The sequence below is a fragment of the Hibiscus syriacus genome, unplaced genomic scaffold (assembly GCF_006381635.1).
Source record: "Hibiscus syriacus cultivar Baekdansim isolate YM2019G1 unplaced genomic scaffold, ASM638163v2 tig00111330_pilon, whole genome shotgun sequence".
Lineage (NCBI taxonomy): Eukaryota > Viridiplantae > Streptophyta > Magnoliopsida > Malvales > Malvaceae > Hibiscus > Hibiscus syriacus.
The window spans coordinates 4,201,161-4,216,552 of NW_024063059.1; positions in this window are offsets into that span (position 1 = coordinate 4,201,161).

Sequence of the window (15,392 nt, forward strand, 5' to 3'; positions counted from 1 at the left end):
TTTATCTTCTTTAAGGTTTGATTCGACATTGCCACAATTGGTCAAGATGGCGCTTATATGTTATCATGATGATATTACATACTTTAGACTTTCGGATTGGATTTGGATACTTGATTTGCGTTCATGGATAGATTTTTCATGTCGCTCGACTCTAATTTACGGTTTTGTCAATGATCTTTCAATAGCTTAATCCAATTTTGCAATTCGCTTGCTAATGTGATTAAATCTGTTTATATCTATATTTTTCGAGTTTTGGTTAGGTTTTACAGTCTTTCTTTGTATGGTTCTTATGTGATCTTAAGTTACTTTTTTTTTCAATAATTTTAGGAAAATGTCTTAATTATGTGCTTAATTTACTTTAACACCCTCAAATCGATACAGTTGACCCGATTCAATCCAATGTGTCGCATTAGGGCCACAAGAGCAACCTACACTAAATATTTAGGAATTTTTTTTATTAAACCATTTAAAATCATAAAATAAGTTAAAAATCATTCATTTATTAAAATAAAAAAAATAAAAAAATACAATATCAAAACAATTTTCAGATTCTAATATACATACAAAATGTGACCTACATGCCCCTAATTATACGAGTACCATACTCTGTAAGTAACGTCAAAAGAACTCCCATTACTGATGTTGATAACTGCACAACAATTCATTTAACTTTAAATGATAAGCAATAGATTGAGCTTTGGGAAACCTCTATAATACAAACTACCAGATCAATGCTAAGGGTCAAGCATATATATGTAAATCATAAAATTTTCTTAGTGATCCAGTCATATATAGGTTCTAGTGATGGGTGGTAGTTTCTTAAAATTAAATCTTCATGTAGAATTCAGAAAAACCTACAGTCTAAATGAAACATTTAGAGATACAAATCCAATAAATTGAATTTGGAAGTCTAGTGTATCCAAAAAAAAAAACTAGAGAAAATTGTATATATAGTTTAAATACAAAAATAATTTGTTTCAGTAAAATAAATTTCAAAATTTCATTAATACCCTCCAATCAAACACCGATATGCATTTCACAAGAACTGTATCCATAAGGAGTTACGCTATACCCATTGGGTACATGAGTTAGAGAATACCTTGGACCATAAGGGCTTACCCTAGCTGAAGCTTAGGAGCCCAGCTGAGGGGGTGCCTCAGGTCTATAATGACTTACCCTTTTAAAAAAAAATAGAGGAGTCATCCTAAGGGGATACCTTAGGATCCATAAGGTCTTACTCTAGGCCCATTGAGCATGAGAGCCTACCAAAGGTCGCCTTAAGTTAATAAAGAATTACCAGCTTGATCAGAGCTAAACTTATAGAGACTCCATAATAGATTCCAAGTATTACCCCGAATAAAAATTAATTTTCAGACGATCATTAGTAATATCAAGAATCACGAATCAAATATATTTTCGTATTGGGAAAAATAAATAAAAATATCATAAATTTCATTTCAAATAATAAAGTCATACTTTTAAATCAAAGAAAACAATCTAAGTTTTAAATAGGGGGAAATACCCAAATACACATGGAACACACGATAGGGTCTAATTTATTATTCGGAGCTACATGGTAATTACCAGGAAGAAAACATAGAATTTTGGATAGTATCGATCTGCTTTTAGAAATGAGATTCGTATTGAGAAGGGATTGATATCCAACCGATCTAATCAGGCATTCGAAAATATATACTTTAGGATAATTTACAATTCATATATATTTGAAGGTATTCAGGAACCTGTGTATCAAAATTATTAACATTCAAATATAATAGGAGTGGTTCCATTTTTCAAGACATCAAAAGTATTTTAGACATATCGATTTCTAAAGAATTCTTAGTAAGTTAACTCAATAGGGTAAAACGATGATTTTCAACATTCAAGATTTATTTAAATTATCAAGATTATGAGTGCCAATCATTTGGAATGAGGCACTTCATGAATTTTCACTTCTTAATACTACCTACACTATATAGTTAACTAATCACTTTCAAAATCATCATTGAACGAATCTTGAGGACATGAACATGTATTCTAGTGGTATTTGTTTTATTTCTATTTTGCAACAGTATCAAGAATGATCGACATACTTGGGTCATGCTTCATAACCTTTAGGTGCGGTACAATATTTAGGTTTATTAGTATCTTTAGAATTTAGGGGTGGTATTTGGATCATTTCAGTACTCGATGTTATTTTAGTCATTTGAGATTTCGAGAGTAGTTTGGTCATTTTGAATAATTCAAACATATGAAATACTTTTGGTGGACAAGTATGCATTTTTTTCAGAAATAAAAATTTTAAGTATTTTTTCTAAACAGATCAATCATTTATCAAGTCAAAGAAGAGTTCTACCTGATCAAGCATAAATATTTAGGGTTATCTCTGCTTTAATTTTGTAATTTCTTATTTAAGTACTTTCGTCATTTAAAACTTGTAACGAGAATAATCATAATCTAAGAATTCTAAGGTTAATCGCTTAACCGACTAGTCACTAAACTTAGAATTATTTCTTATCGATCTTCTAGTTTCCTATACGATTCAATTGATTATTAACCAATTTACTATCTTATTACCCATTTTCAGCATGAGTTAAGAATAATTATTGGGATTTACATGACCAATCATTTGATCCATGCTTTAACTAGTTACCAACATGTACCATAAATAATACACAGGGTAGTAAAGTATTACTTTGATTTCTAAGCTATATCGATCGTTATTTAAACATCATTTGATTGCTTTTGAACTTGAATTTGAAGTTCCATGACATCCCAGATACACGGAAAATGAATTGCATTAGAAACAGAACTTAAGCGTGAAAATTGGATCAAATCAGAAGATAAAACACTAAAAAACAACTTACCTAGTTTGAATTTTGCAAAATGGACATTAAAAATGGACTCAATATGTCAAAAACATAAATATAAGTGGTCTTAGAAAAATTTAACAACCAATCAACGACGGTAAATGAAAGTCAATGACAGCCAATGGCTTAACTCGATAGCACAGTCAGGGGCTCAATCAATGTTTCAGTCAATGGCTTAGTCAACGGCTTGGTATGCTCGGTTAATGGCTTAGTTGACTTGGTCGACTCCGTTAATGTCATGGTTACCGACTAGGTTAACTTGGCCAATGACTTGGTTAATGGCTCATTCAGCTTAGTCAATGGCTTAGTTAAATCTGGTTCAGACAGTTTGGATCGATTTGGGTAGTCTGGACCATTCCAGATCAATTTGGGAACTCTCAAGCTGGAAAACAACCTCTACATGTAGGGCGACACATGGGGTAATGATTGTTTAGAATCAATAGTATTTTCTCATTAATTCTTCGATCTTATAGATTTATTGCTGATGATTTAGTTGTGTTATGCTTGTTTTCGTGCAGGGCCTTACTTACCAGAATTAATGGTAAAATGGATACATTTTGCATTTTTTTATTATTTGGTCACGGCTGGAGACATGGGCACGACTCTTGGCATGACACGGTCTGACGTGGCAGTTCCTAGAAGGTCCAGTCAGCGACAGTTTTCTAGAAGATCTAGTCAGCGCGCATTCTGGAAGATGGACGAGCAGAGTTGCATTAGGAGACTTGTTTAAAGTTTGAATTTAGGGAAAATAATTATCTTTATGATTATTTTATTTTAATTTCTTTATTTATCTTTAGGTTTTTAGAGGCTATAAATACCCTCTTGGGGTAAGCCTAAATACACAACTCAGATTACAATCTTTTTCTTCTTTCTAGTTTTATAAAAATTCTCTCTTTTATTTTATTTTCAAGTTTTTGGTATTTTTACATTATTTTTTATCTTTGTTTTTAAATATGCTAAGTATGATTTTTTTCATGCTTAGGTATTTTTCTCATAAACCGAGAGCTGAAGCGATGACTCAATTCCAATGGGAGAATTGAAACAGACCCTTAATAACTTCGGAATATCTCTCTCAATCTCTGAGCTTATGTTTCAAAATCAAAACAGTTTTCAAAATCAAAGATTGACTTTGGTTAAAAGGTTGTTGTGATTAAATGTGTGGGAGGAAGGATTGGCTTATTGAAAGCATATTCAACTTCCTGGGAACACAATTGGTGAGATAGCTTCACCAAGAGGGAATTGAGATCAAAATTGACTGTTATTGAAGCAACAATCCGAGTCGGTTGCCACAAACTTAAATGGTAATTGATCTATGACAATTGATGTTGATTAGATCAATTTCCAAAGACAAATCGAAGATTTCCTTGGGTATTCGATATACAAAATAGAGTCACGGGGATTGTCCTTGTAGAAAAAGTAACCGATGTGAATCCCGAAGGGAAAATCTAATTTGATGATCTGAAGGAAATTGAGTCAAAGTGAGGCTTGAGGCTATTTTTACCATATTCAACTTTCAACGTTAGACTCTTTTATTTTCACTTAAAATTGCCTTTTATTTAATATCTTTTATTACTTAAATGCTTTTTACCAAACCCCCTGTTTACTACATCACGCATGGCTTAAACAAATTAGACAAAAATTATAATTTTCTAAGTCCTTGTGGAATCGAACCTTACTTCTCTTTACTACATATTTTCTTTATTTATCAATTGAGAAGAAGTAATTTATTTTGACATCAAAACGACAGTTGTCAAATTGGCACCGTTGTCGGGGACTTCGCCAAAGTTACTAATTTTTTGTTTTCTTTTGATTTATGACCAGGACTAATCTGGGCGCATTAGTGGAGTACGACCCGGAAATCGAAGCCAGAGCTAGGAGACTTCATGCACATATGCTTCAGGAAAGAACGACGCAACAATCAAATCCAGAATCAGAGTCAAATTCAGGTGAATCCGCTAATACAAAACCAATTTCGATGGCTGATCCAACTATTAGAGAGTTAGTCGCGACACCTACTGAACAAGAGCCTTTGTGCATTGACTTTCCCCAAGGGGAAACTCCATACCAGTTAAAAACTGGCCTTATTCATCTCCTCCCTACATTCTGTGGATTGCGAAATGAGAATCTACATAAATATCTCACGGAATTTCACATGGTCTGCTCCAACATGAGATCACAGGGAGTAACCGATGATCAAATCAATCTTAGATCTTTTCTTTTTTCCTTAGCCGATTCGGATAAGGAGTGGTTATTTTATCTACCCCCTAATTCTATTACTACATGGACTCAAATAACTCGTCTTTTTCTTGACAGTTTTTTCCCAGGAGTGAAATAAAGTGAACTACAAAGGAGAATACTTGGAATCAAGCAGCTTGAAGGAGAGTCGCTTTACGATTACAGGGAGCGGTTTAAAAAGTTGTGTGCTAGTTACCCACAACATGGGTTAACAGAAAAAACACTCCTTCAAAACTTTTATGAATGATTAACTCCCTTAGAAATGAAGATGATCAATGCTTCTAGTGGTGGAGCCTTTGTGAATATGACTCCTACTGAGGCTAGGGACTTAATTTCCACAATGGCTGCAAATTTCCAATACTTTCGCAAAAATAATGAACCTCCTCGAAAGATTCATGAGATAAGTTCATATTCTTTAGAAAATAAGATAGATAAATTAACTGAAGTTGTCAACTCTCTTGTTGCAAGAAATACAAAACCAAATAGATCGTGTGGAATATGTGTGTTACCTGATCATCCAACAGATGGTTGTCCACTGATCCAAGATGACACATCGAATCAAGTCAATGCAGTCGAGAACTTTCAAGGACTTCCCCAAATAGCTTATAATCCCTACGGTAATACTTACAATCCAGGATGGAGGGATCATCCAAATTTTAATTATGCTCAAAACTCAAGGGCGAATCAAGGTTATAAAGTGAGACCACCTCCACTGCCACAACAGCCGCAGAAGAAATCATTAGAATCAATTGTCAAAACATTAGCTCTTTCCCAAGAAAAGTTCTAGATTCGTACTGAAGCCCACTTCCAAGAGATAGACAAGAAGATAAGCCAACTGGCTCAAACCGTAAGACATTTAGAATCATAAGGTAAACTTCCATCTCAAACTGAGGTAAATCCAAGGGAGAATGTCAGTGTCATCACTCTTCGGAATATTATAGTAGTGGCGCCACCTGTTCCATGAGATGAAGCAATCTAAATAGAGAAGAAGATTGTTAATTCAGGATCCCAGAAGACAAATGACGAAGAAAAAATGAATCCAACGCCATCTCCCTATGACGTGCCACCACCTTTTCCATCGAGATTAGTAAAAAAGGATAAACAAGCTGAGGAAAAGGAAATACTAGACATATTTCAGAAGGTGGAAATCTATATACCTCTCCTTGAGGTTATCCGAAAGGTTCCAAGATATGCTCGGTTTTTGAAGGACCTTTGTACAACAAAGAGGAAGCTTACCGTGAATGAGAAAGTGAATTTGGGAGAACATGTCTCAGTATGTTATCCAACGAAAGTTACTACCGAAACTGAAAGACCAAAGTATGTTCGTAATACCGTATAAAATTGGTAAAGTTGGGATAAAACGAGCCATGTGTGACCTTGGCACCTCTATTAATATAATGCCTCTCTCTATTTACAATATGATTACTAACGAAAGCCTTTGAAGGATACAAAAATATCAATTTAACTTGCCGACAGATCTGTGATTTACTCAGAATGACTCTTGGAAAATGTGCTAGTAGAGGTAAACAACTTATTATTTCCCGCCGACTTTTATATAATTGATATAGAGAATGATTGCACCAGTACTTCTTCCGATATTCTATTGGAGCGTCCCTTCCTAAGTACAACGCACACAAAAACTGACGTAAGAAGTGGGATTTTAACCATGGAGTTTGATGGTGAGATTGTTCAATTTGATGTGTATAAGACAATGAGATATCCTGACAAAGTGGAGAGCATAAATTATGTTGGTATTATTGATCCTTTTGATCTATGTAGGGAGTTAGAAGATCATGATGAGGAAATCAGGAAGTTGAAAAAATATTTTCAGATTGTGCCGATTTAAAATTGATTCTTTCTAAGTCTAAAGTTCTGCCTTCTGTTTTACAGGCACCTGAGATAAAACTGAAACAAATGCCTAAACCCATAAAGAGTGCTTTTTTAGGAGAAAATACTATTTCACTGGTTATTTCGAATAAGCTTTCAAAGCTAAAAAAGATTTGAAGAATAACCTATGAGAATGCCAAATTCTGCAAGGAGAAAATAAAAGAATTATAAGATCATAGAATTTCTAATAAGGAAATTCTTAGTTGGAAAAAGCGTATGAAGTGGAAGAAGTATTTCTCTTGGAACTTGTAGTCTGAATCAAGTCGTCGAGCTAACGACGTTAAACAAATGCGCTTTATGGGAGGCAACCCATTATTTATTTTTAATTTTATATCATTTATTTTATTTTATTTTATTTCGATTGAACATGTTTCATTTAATCTTTATTATTTTGAGAGAACCAAATGTTGTTAATCAAACTTAAACGATGGAGATTTATGAAATTATCATTTGAAACAGTGCCAATTTCGGACCCCAAGAGCAGTAGAAATCACGTAGAGCATTGACAAAACTTGTTCAAACCCGTGCACATCGTTTCATTAAAAACGATGCACGTTTGCATAACTCTTTGAAGATCGACACACGTTAGCAAAGCCCAAATCACCTTTTCCCCTTTTTTGTGAGATAATGTGTCGCCGACCTATATCTTTCCTTTATTTTCCTTTCACTGTGGGCCATACCCCTAACCAATCTATCCTTTCAACTCCTATCCCAATCATATTTACCATATTTTTAATTTTGAAAACCAATTTCACCCCAATCAAAACACCATTTCCTATATTTTTTAACCAAACAAAAAAAATCAAAACCCAGCACATTCATCTTCCCCAAGCCAAACATGTCGCCTCATTCTCTTCTCATTCACTCCCGCCGTTGGCCTGTCCCACTTTCTACGCCGCACCGATCACTTCCCTTGTCATACCCACCACCGAGATTTTAATCATCCATCACTTCCAAAATGGTGTGCACGAGGAACCAGCAAAACAATAATGCCGAGGCCCGTACCAAACACTCCGACCACGTCGTACCATTCGACGTTTGCACCGACCGCCTTGTTATGCCTCGGACCGAGCATTGTCTACTGTTCATAATCATCGTGCTCACCATCACTATCCTTCCAGTCTATGCTAACCGTGGTCTCCTCTTCCTCTCGGCCATGCCCATCGAATTTTCAATCGTATTCAATGCATTGAGAGGTAAATTCTGATCTTATTTTCATTCAACTGTTACTGATGTACCATTCGATTTATGGTTTTACAGAGGATTTCGATGATAGTCTTCCACCGACGACACCACATTACCATGCTTCTAGTTCACAGCATCAACCCGAGCAGTTTAATTCACCGTCCCTCTCCACCGCGGTCGTGGTCGTGACCGTGGTTGACAATAAATCCGGGGAGTATTATATTAATTCTCTTGCACTTTCTTTTTACGTTTTAGGGAAAAACACTTTAAGTGAGGGGGGGTAGAGTATAGGTTGAATTTCCCTTTGCTTATCTCTATGTTTTGATGCTAGTACGTGTTGATTGGATTTACAGAAAATTTCATTGAATTCCTTTGTCTTGTTGAATATTTTTGGAATACCATGATTGTTTGGGAACACATAATTGTTTAGAATTAAGATATTCTTGATAGCGGATAGCATGAATTGTGATCAAGTTGGTATTTTGTGATATTCCATGATTTTATTGGTTGAAATGTGATTAGCTCAATGCATGAAAACAATTTGGTGAGATTTGAGCCTTTACGAGCATATCATTTTTTCTCTCATCTTGTTGGATTGAGTGTGTCGAATTTGACATTGGTATTCTAGAACCTGCATTTTAAATACTGTCAAGATTACAAATGAACATGATTCTTAAAAATGATTTGGGCACCTTAAGATTAACCATTCCGTTTTCCCTACTAAAATTTCCTACCCCTGCATTTTCCCTTAGTTAACCACTCTTTAGTCTATTCTCATTTCTTTATTTTCACCACATTTATAAACCTGAGACTTTTTATTTTATCCTTCTTTTCTAGCCTTTTCAAGGCAAGTGAACAGTCAATCCGATGTACGATCTATAAAAGAAAAAAACAACAGCATTTTGAAAGAAAAAAAAGAAGTTTTTCAGAAAAAAGAGAAAAGAAAATAAAAAAGACGTGAAAAAATGAAAAACGAAACAACAACAAAGAGAGAAAAAAATCCTATGCATTTCAAAAAGAAATTTATTGTTTGATAGATTGTGTTTTTATCTTGTTGTTCTTAATATTTTGATGGAGTTGAACTTGTTATTTGCCAGTTCATTGCCTTGAATTCTAGCCATATTAATTAGCCTTTTCCCCATCTTTACCTAAGCCCCGTTACAACCAATCAAAGACCCTTTGATTTATGCATCTTGTTCTTATTAGTAGTAGATATTTGATTTACTTGCAGGCCTAGGGTAATATTGTGTCCGTTCTAACATTGAGCATTTCTTTACCCCAAACACATTGAGTGATTTGAGTGAATCCCGGTAAGGTGTTGAGTAATGGGCATTGAGATTAATGAATGAATGGTTGTTACAATTGCTTTTAACTTGTTCCAATTGGTGATGTTCAATTGATTGATGTCTTGACTTGAATAATTCTTGTGGTCTCTACCTTGCTTCCTTGAATGTGAAACTTTATAAAGAACGGTAAATGAAATTTTTGACTTATTTGATTATATGATACTTGAGAACAAGCATGAGATAAGTGAGGGGGAATTTGATGAGTGTTCAGAATCGGTAGTATTTTCTCGTTAATTCTTCGATCTTATGGATTTATTGCTGCTGATTTGGTTGTGTTATGTTTGTTTTCGTGCAGGGCCTTACTTTCCAGAATTAGTGGTAAAAATGACGCATTTTGCATTTTTTTTAATTTTTTGGTCACGGCTGGAGACATGGGCACGTCTCTTGGCATGACACGGTCTGACATGACAGTTTCTAGAAGGTCTAGTCAGTGTCATTTTTCTAGAAGATCTAGTCAGCTCGCCTTCTGGAAGATGGACGAGCAGGGTTGCATTAGGAGACTTGTTAAAAGTTTGAATTTAGGAAAAATAATTATTTATTTTAATTTCTTTATTTATCTTTTGTTTTTTAGAGGCTATAAATACCCTATTGGGGTAAGCTAAATACACAAATCGGATTACAATCTTCTTCTTCTTTCTAGTTTTATAAAAATTCTCTCTTTTATTTTATTTTCAAGTTTTCGGGTTTTTACTTTATTTTTTAGCTTTGTTTTTAAATATGCTAAGTATGACTTTTGTCATGCTTAGCTAGTTTTCTCATAAGCCGAGAGCTGAAGCGATGACTCAATTCCAATGGGAGAATTGAAACAAGCCCTTAATAACTTCGAAATATCTCTCTCAATTTCTGCACTTATTTTTCAAAATCAAAACAATTTTCAAAATCAAAACAATTTTCAAAATCAAAGATTGACTTTGGTTAAGAGGTTGTTGTGATTGAATGTGTGGGAGAAAGGATCGACTTATTGAAAGCACATTCGACTTCCTAGGAACACACTTGGTGAGATAGCTTCGCCAAGAGGGAATTGAGATCGAAATTGACGGTTATTGAAGCGACAATCCAAGTCGGTCACCACGAACTTAAACAGTAATTGATCTACGACAATTGATGTTGATTAGATCAATTTCCGAAGCTAGAATCGAAGATTGCCTTGGGTATTCGGTATAAAAAAAAGAGTCACGGGGATTGCCCTTGTAGACAAAGTAACCAACGTGAATTCCGAAGGGAAAATCTAATTCGATGATCTGAAGGAAATTGAGTGAAAGCGAGGCTTGAGGCTATTTTTACCATATTCAACTTTCAACGTTACACTCTTTTATTTTCACTCAAAATTACCTTTTATTTAATCTCTTTTATTACTTAAACGCTTTTTACCAAAACCCCTATTTACTATATCACGCCTGACTTAAATAAATCAGACAAAAATTTATAATTTTTTAAGTCTCTATGGAATCAACCCTTACTTCTCTTTACTACGTATTTTTTCATTTATCAATTACGTGGGGCGTGTCCGAAGGTCACCGATGCTCAAAACAAAGCTAAAACCTATAGAATTGAAGATTTCACGATTTTAAGTAACTTGCTATCGTCATTGCTTACGTGAGATTGGTGGATATGGCCTTAACGGAAAGATAAGACAGCTTCACCCTCCACCATGACAGCACCGACTTTTATATTTTTAATACTTCTCTATTTAACCCTTTAATTAAATTTGAGACGTTACAACTCTTCCCCATAAAAGAAATTTTATCTTTAAAATTTACACGAGTAAAAGAAATGTTGAAACTAAAGTTACATCTATTCTTCAGTCACTCAAGTAGATTCCGCAGGGTTACAATTCCTTCATTGAACCTTAGCCATTAGAGTATGTTTACTAGACAAAACTCTCTTTTATTATAATTCCAAAATATGAGAACATTTCTTCTAATAGAACCAATCAAACTTCAATTAAATGGGGGTCAGAACGGTATTATCTCATCATAGACACATTAAAGATCCTGAATGCAATTGGATTTTAGATTCAACTCAAGCTAGTAAACGACTGATCTAATAATCTTAAGTATCTAGAGTAGTTCAGAGAATCCATGACTTAGTTTGCCCTTTACGCCTAATCTTGGTATTCTATTCCACAATGATACTTAGGTAATGCATAATCTTATGCACTGAAATCAATGTCACATTTTTTCAGGTTACCATAAGTTTCTTATTCTTCAAAAGCCTTACTTGTACCATCACAAATAAATATTAACCCAAGTTTATAGTAAGGAATGACCTACTCATCCACCATGATTACCTTTAAAAATCATGAATTAGACACATCATTTTGAAAAGTAGAGCTCTCATTCATGAGTATCGAAAAATATAATCGGCTTACTTACCTCTACTGCAGTATACAAGCATAATTGTTTCTTTCAGACATAATATATTAACCTCGAGATTTACACTTTTACCATACATACAAATGATTTCCATTGATCTAATATTAATCATAATACTGATGCATAAGGCTCAACACTTATCAGATTCCAATCTTAATATATTGAAATGAGAATGATTGATACATGCACCATGAGGCTCACATCAAAGGAAGAGGGACTAATTCTTCCAATTGATTCACACATTCAAGCCTTGGAAAAGAAGATTAGAACAACAACACACTTGCGATGACTTTTTGAATGGTATCTAGGTGTTATTTGGTCAACATGTCTTCTGGAGATACGACCGATTATCTCTTAGCTTTCCAACGGTACTTGAACGACATTAATCCAATGTCAGAAACACAAGATACGTTCATTTTAGTGAAGAAATTGCATACAGAAATTCCTATACAAGATTAATACGAGATTTTGCAAATATTATGAATTTTCAATATGTTATTGATTATTTGTAATATAATTTAATGTAGGAAGTTGCATTATAGTTTAAGACTAGATTTATGATATTATTAGGAAATATATTCAATTATTATCGCTAGTTAATATTATTTTATTCATTAGTTACTTAGGACTTTGGAACTTCTTTCCTATTTAAAAGAGGCACCATTAACCTTTGTAGATCCGATTTCTTTGGATTAATAATGTAGTGTGAGAATGTTTTTTCAAATGTTGATTGTCTTGTACCTTCAAAACATTCTTCATCATTAAGTTTTTCAAGTTCTTCGTGAGAGAGATTTTCACACTCCAGTTTTCATTTTCATTGTAATTAAAAGTGCTGGTTAGAGTTGCATATTGAGTTTGCCTAATCAATTGTGACTAGGAGGGTTTGTAAGAAAACTATCTATCAATCACCATCATCATCTTCAAATCATCATTATCGCCCATCATCACCAAAATCGTAATTTTGGCTAAATATTCTTATCTTTATTTATTCATCATCTTTATTTATTCATCACCTTTATTTAATTGCTTTATCTTTTGTTTATCTAGATTGTTTTAACCTTAAAATCGCGTTCTTATCTTAATTTTCCAGCGATTTTCTTCCCCATTCAAAACCTAGATTGCAACAATAATCTAATTCATCTTTCATCTCGTTCTTTGATTAGGTCTAAACCCCTAAGCTTGATTCTTCAACTAAAAGAAATGTTCATCTCTCTGCTACCATTCCCTATCATGTGTATCACATTTAGATCGATTCTTGGAGAAAATAAAGGAATCTTGCTTATTCTTGTGCACATCAACTTCAAGGTACTCTAACAGAGCTAGTTCGAAATGATTAATCATTTTTAGGTTCTTTTTGCATTATTTTAATTTTTTGAATTTCTTCTTGTAGTTTTTTGTTTTTCATAAAAAAAAGAAAAAACTAAAATTTGGGGGGAAAATAAAAGAGAAAAAACCGAAAAAGCAAAAAATCCTAGAAAAACCAAACGAACGAATTTGGAAATGATTTTTTGCATGTAAATTCTTCATCCCAATAGTGATCTCTTGTAAAAAATTCAGGTCAATAGGACATCAATAGGCTCCTCAAAAACATCATTCAAAAGTTTTCAATAGATTTAGGGTCTTCGTTGTAAAAAATTTAGAAAATTCTACTAAATGAATTTTGATCTAAATGTTTATAGGCATGTTGCCCATCACAGGATCGGTTTCCGGTAAAAAACTCAGACCATTTGGACATAAAAAATCCCTACTAAGGTTTTGCTCAAGAAAAACCAGCAAAATTATGGTTCATCCATTCAATAATTTCTACAAGACACTTATTTTCGTCCGAGATTGAATTTTATTTTTTATCTTGTTATTATTTCTTATTATTTAATATTTTTACTCTAATATATTATTATCATTACTATTTAGTTATTATTATATATTATTTTATATTGCGAATATATGTATTAATTATTATGTACTATTTTATTACACTTATTAGTCATTATATTATTATCAATTAATACTATGTTATTATTATGTATTCTTATTACGTATTTTTTAAAAGAGTTGAACCTTGTGGTCAAGTTTTGTGTCCATCAGTGTTCATCAACGGTGGTTGTCGGTTGGCTATGATTGAAGACGAAGAGCAGTGGTAGACGACGATTATCTATTTCAGGTCTAGAGACAAGGGAGAGATTTTCTCACTAAAAATAAAAAATGAGGCATAATGAAAAAAAAACCTTAAAGGGGATTTAAACCCTCTCCAAAACAATGTAGTTTTAGGAGGGTTGTTTAGACATCAAAACAACGTCGTTTAAACACCTATATGCGCCTATTTTAAGTTGTTGGGGACATTACTCTTTCGGTCCCTATATTTTTGATGGAATTGTGAATTGTTTGATCATTTGATTTTATATTTATTTTATTCTAGTATTTTCTAATTTATTATTTATTTTAATTTTTATTCAAATATTTAATTCATGCTTTATTTTACTAATATATATATATATTCAAGTTTCTCTAGCATATGTATTTAGTTTACTGTATTTTTTGTTTATCTTGTTTAATTTTTTTATTTATTACACCTTTAATATTTTTGGTTTATTTTAACCATTTTATTTTTATTTTATTTATTTTATTTAAAGTTTAATTATATAATTATCTAAATCTATTTTTCTTTATTTTTTTTTTTTAGGTTTCCTCTAATCAAGACCATGCTTTTTATTTTAATTTAGTATATTTTTAAAATTTATTTTATTTGACATCTTTCATTATTTAATCTTTCCATTCTTTGATAATATTTTAATTCAATTCATTTTCAATCTACCTTAATTTTCATTCATGATCAATTGTTTCCATTTACTTTAATTTTGCATGATTCACTCCATTTCCATTATTCAAATTTTAATATAATGTGTTTTGTCAACAAGGAAATTATGTCATCTAATTTGGTATGATTTTCCTTTTTTTGTCCTAATTTACTTTTGTTGAGATTTGAACCTCTATAAATTAACCGAAAAAGTGGCTAAGAGTGGATGAATTGACAATTTGAAAATTTGTGAATCAAGGAGAGATGATAGAAAAGATTTGCGAAAATATTTATAGTGATTTAACTTCCTCAATAAAGTTTACATATACTATCTTAGCTCCTTACAAAAGATTTCTAACAAATTCAATAATTTGTTATTTCTTTTTTTAGGCTCAAGAGTAACCTTGACAAATTCCCTATCTTTTCAATGGCTAAGATAGAACAAAACCCCTTTTACAAAGGATAACAATTGTGTGAACAAGAAAACCTCTATAAGGTAGGTGTTTACAATTTAAGCTCATTAAAAAACACTATATTTGCAAGAGAAAAGGAAAAATAAGATTGAAATAGCTTTTCTCTTGATGTGAATTCCTTGGATTGGTGTTGTAACCTTCTTTAAGTGTAATCAATTTGTTTTTATATTTTGGAATGTGTTTATGACCAATTCTAGCTGTTGGGGATATTTTGGAGCCGTTGGAAA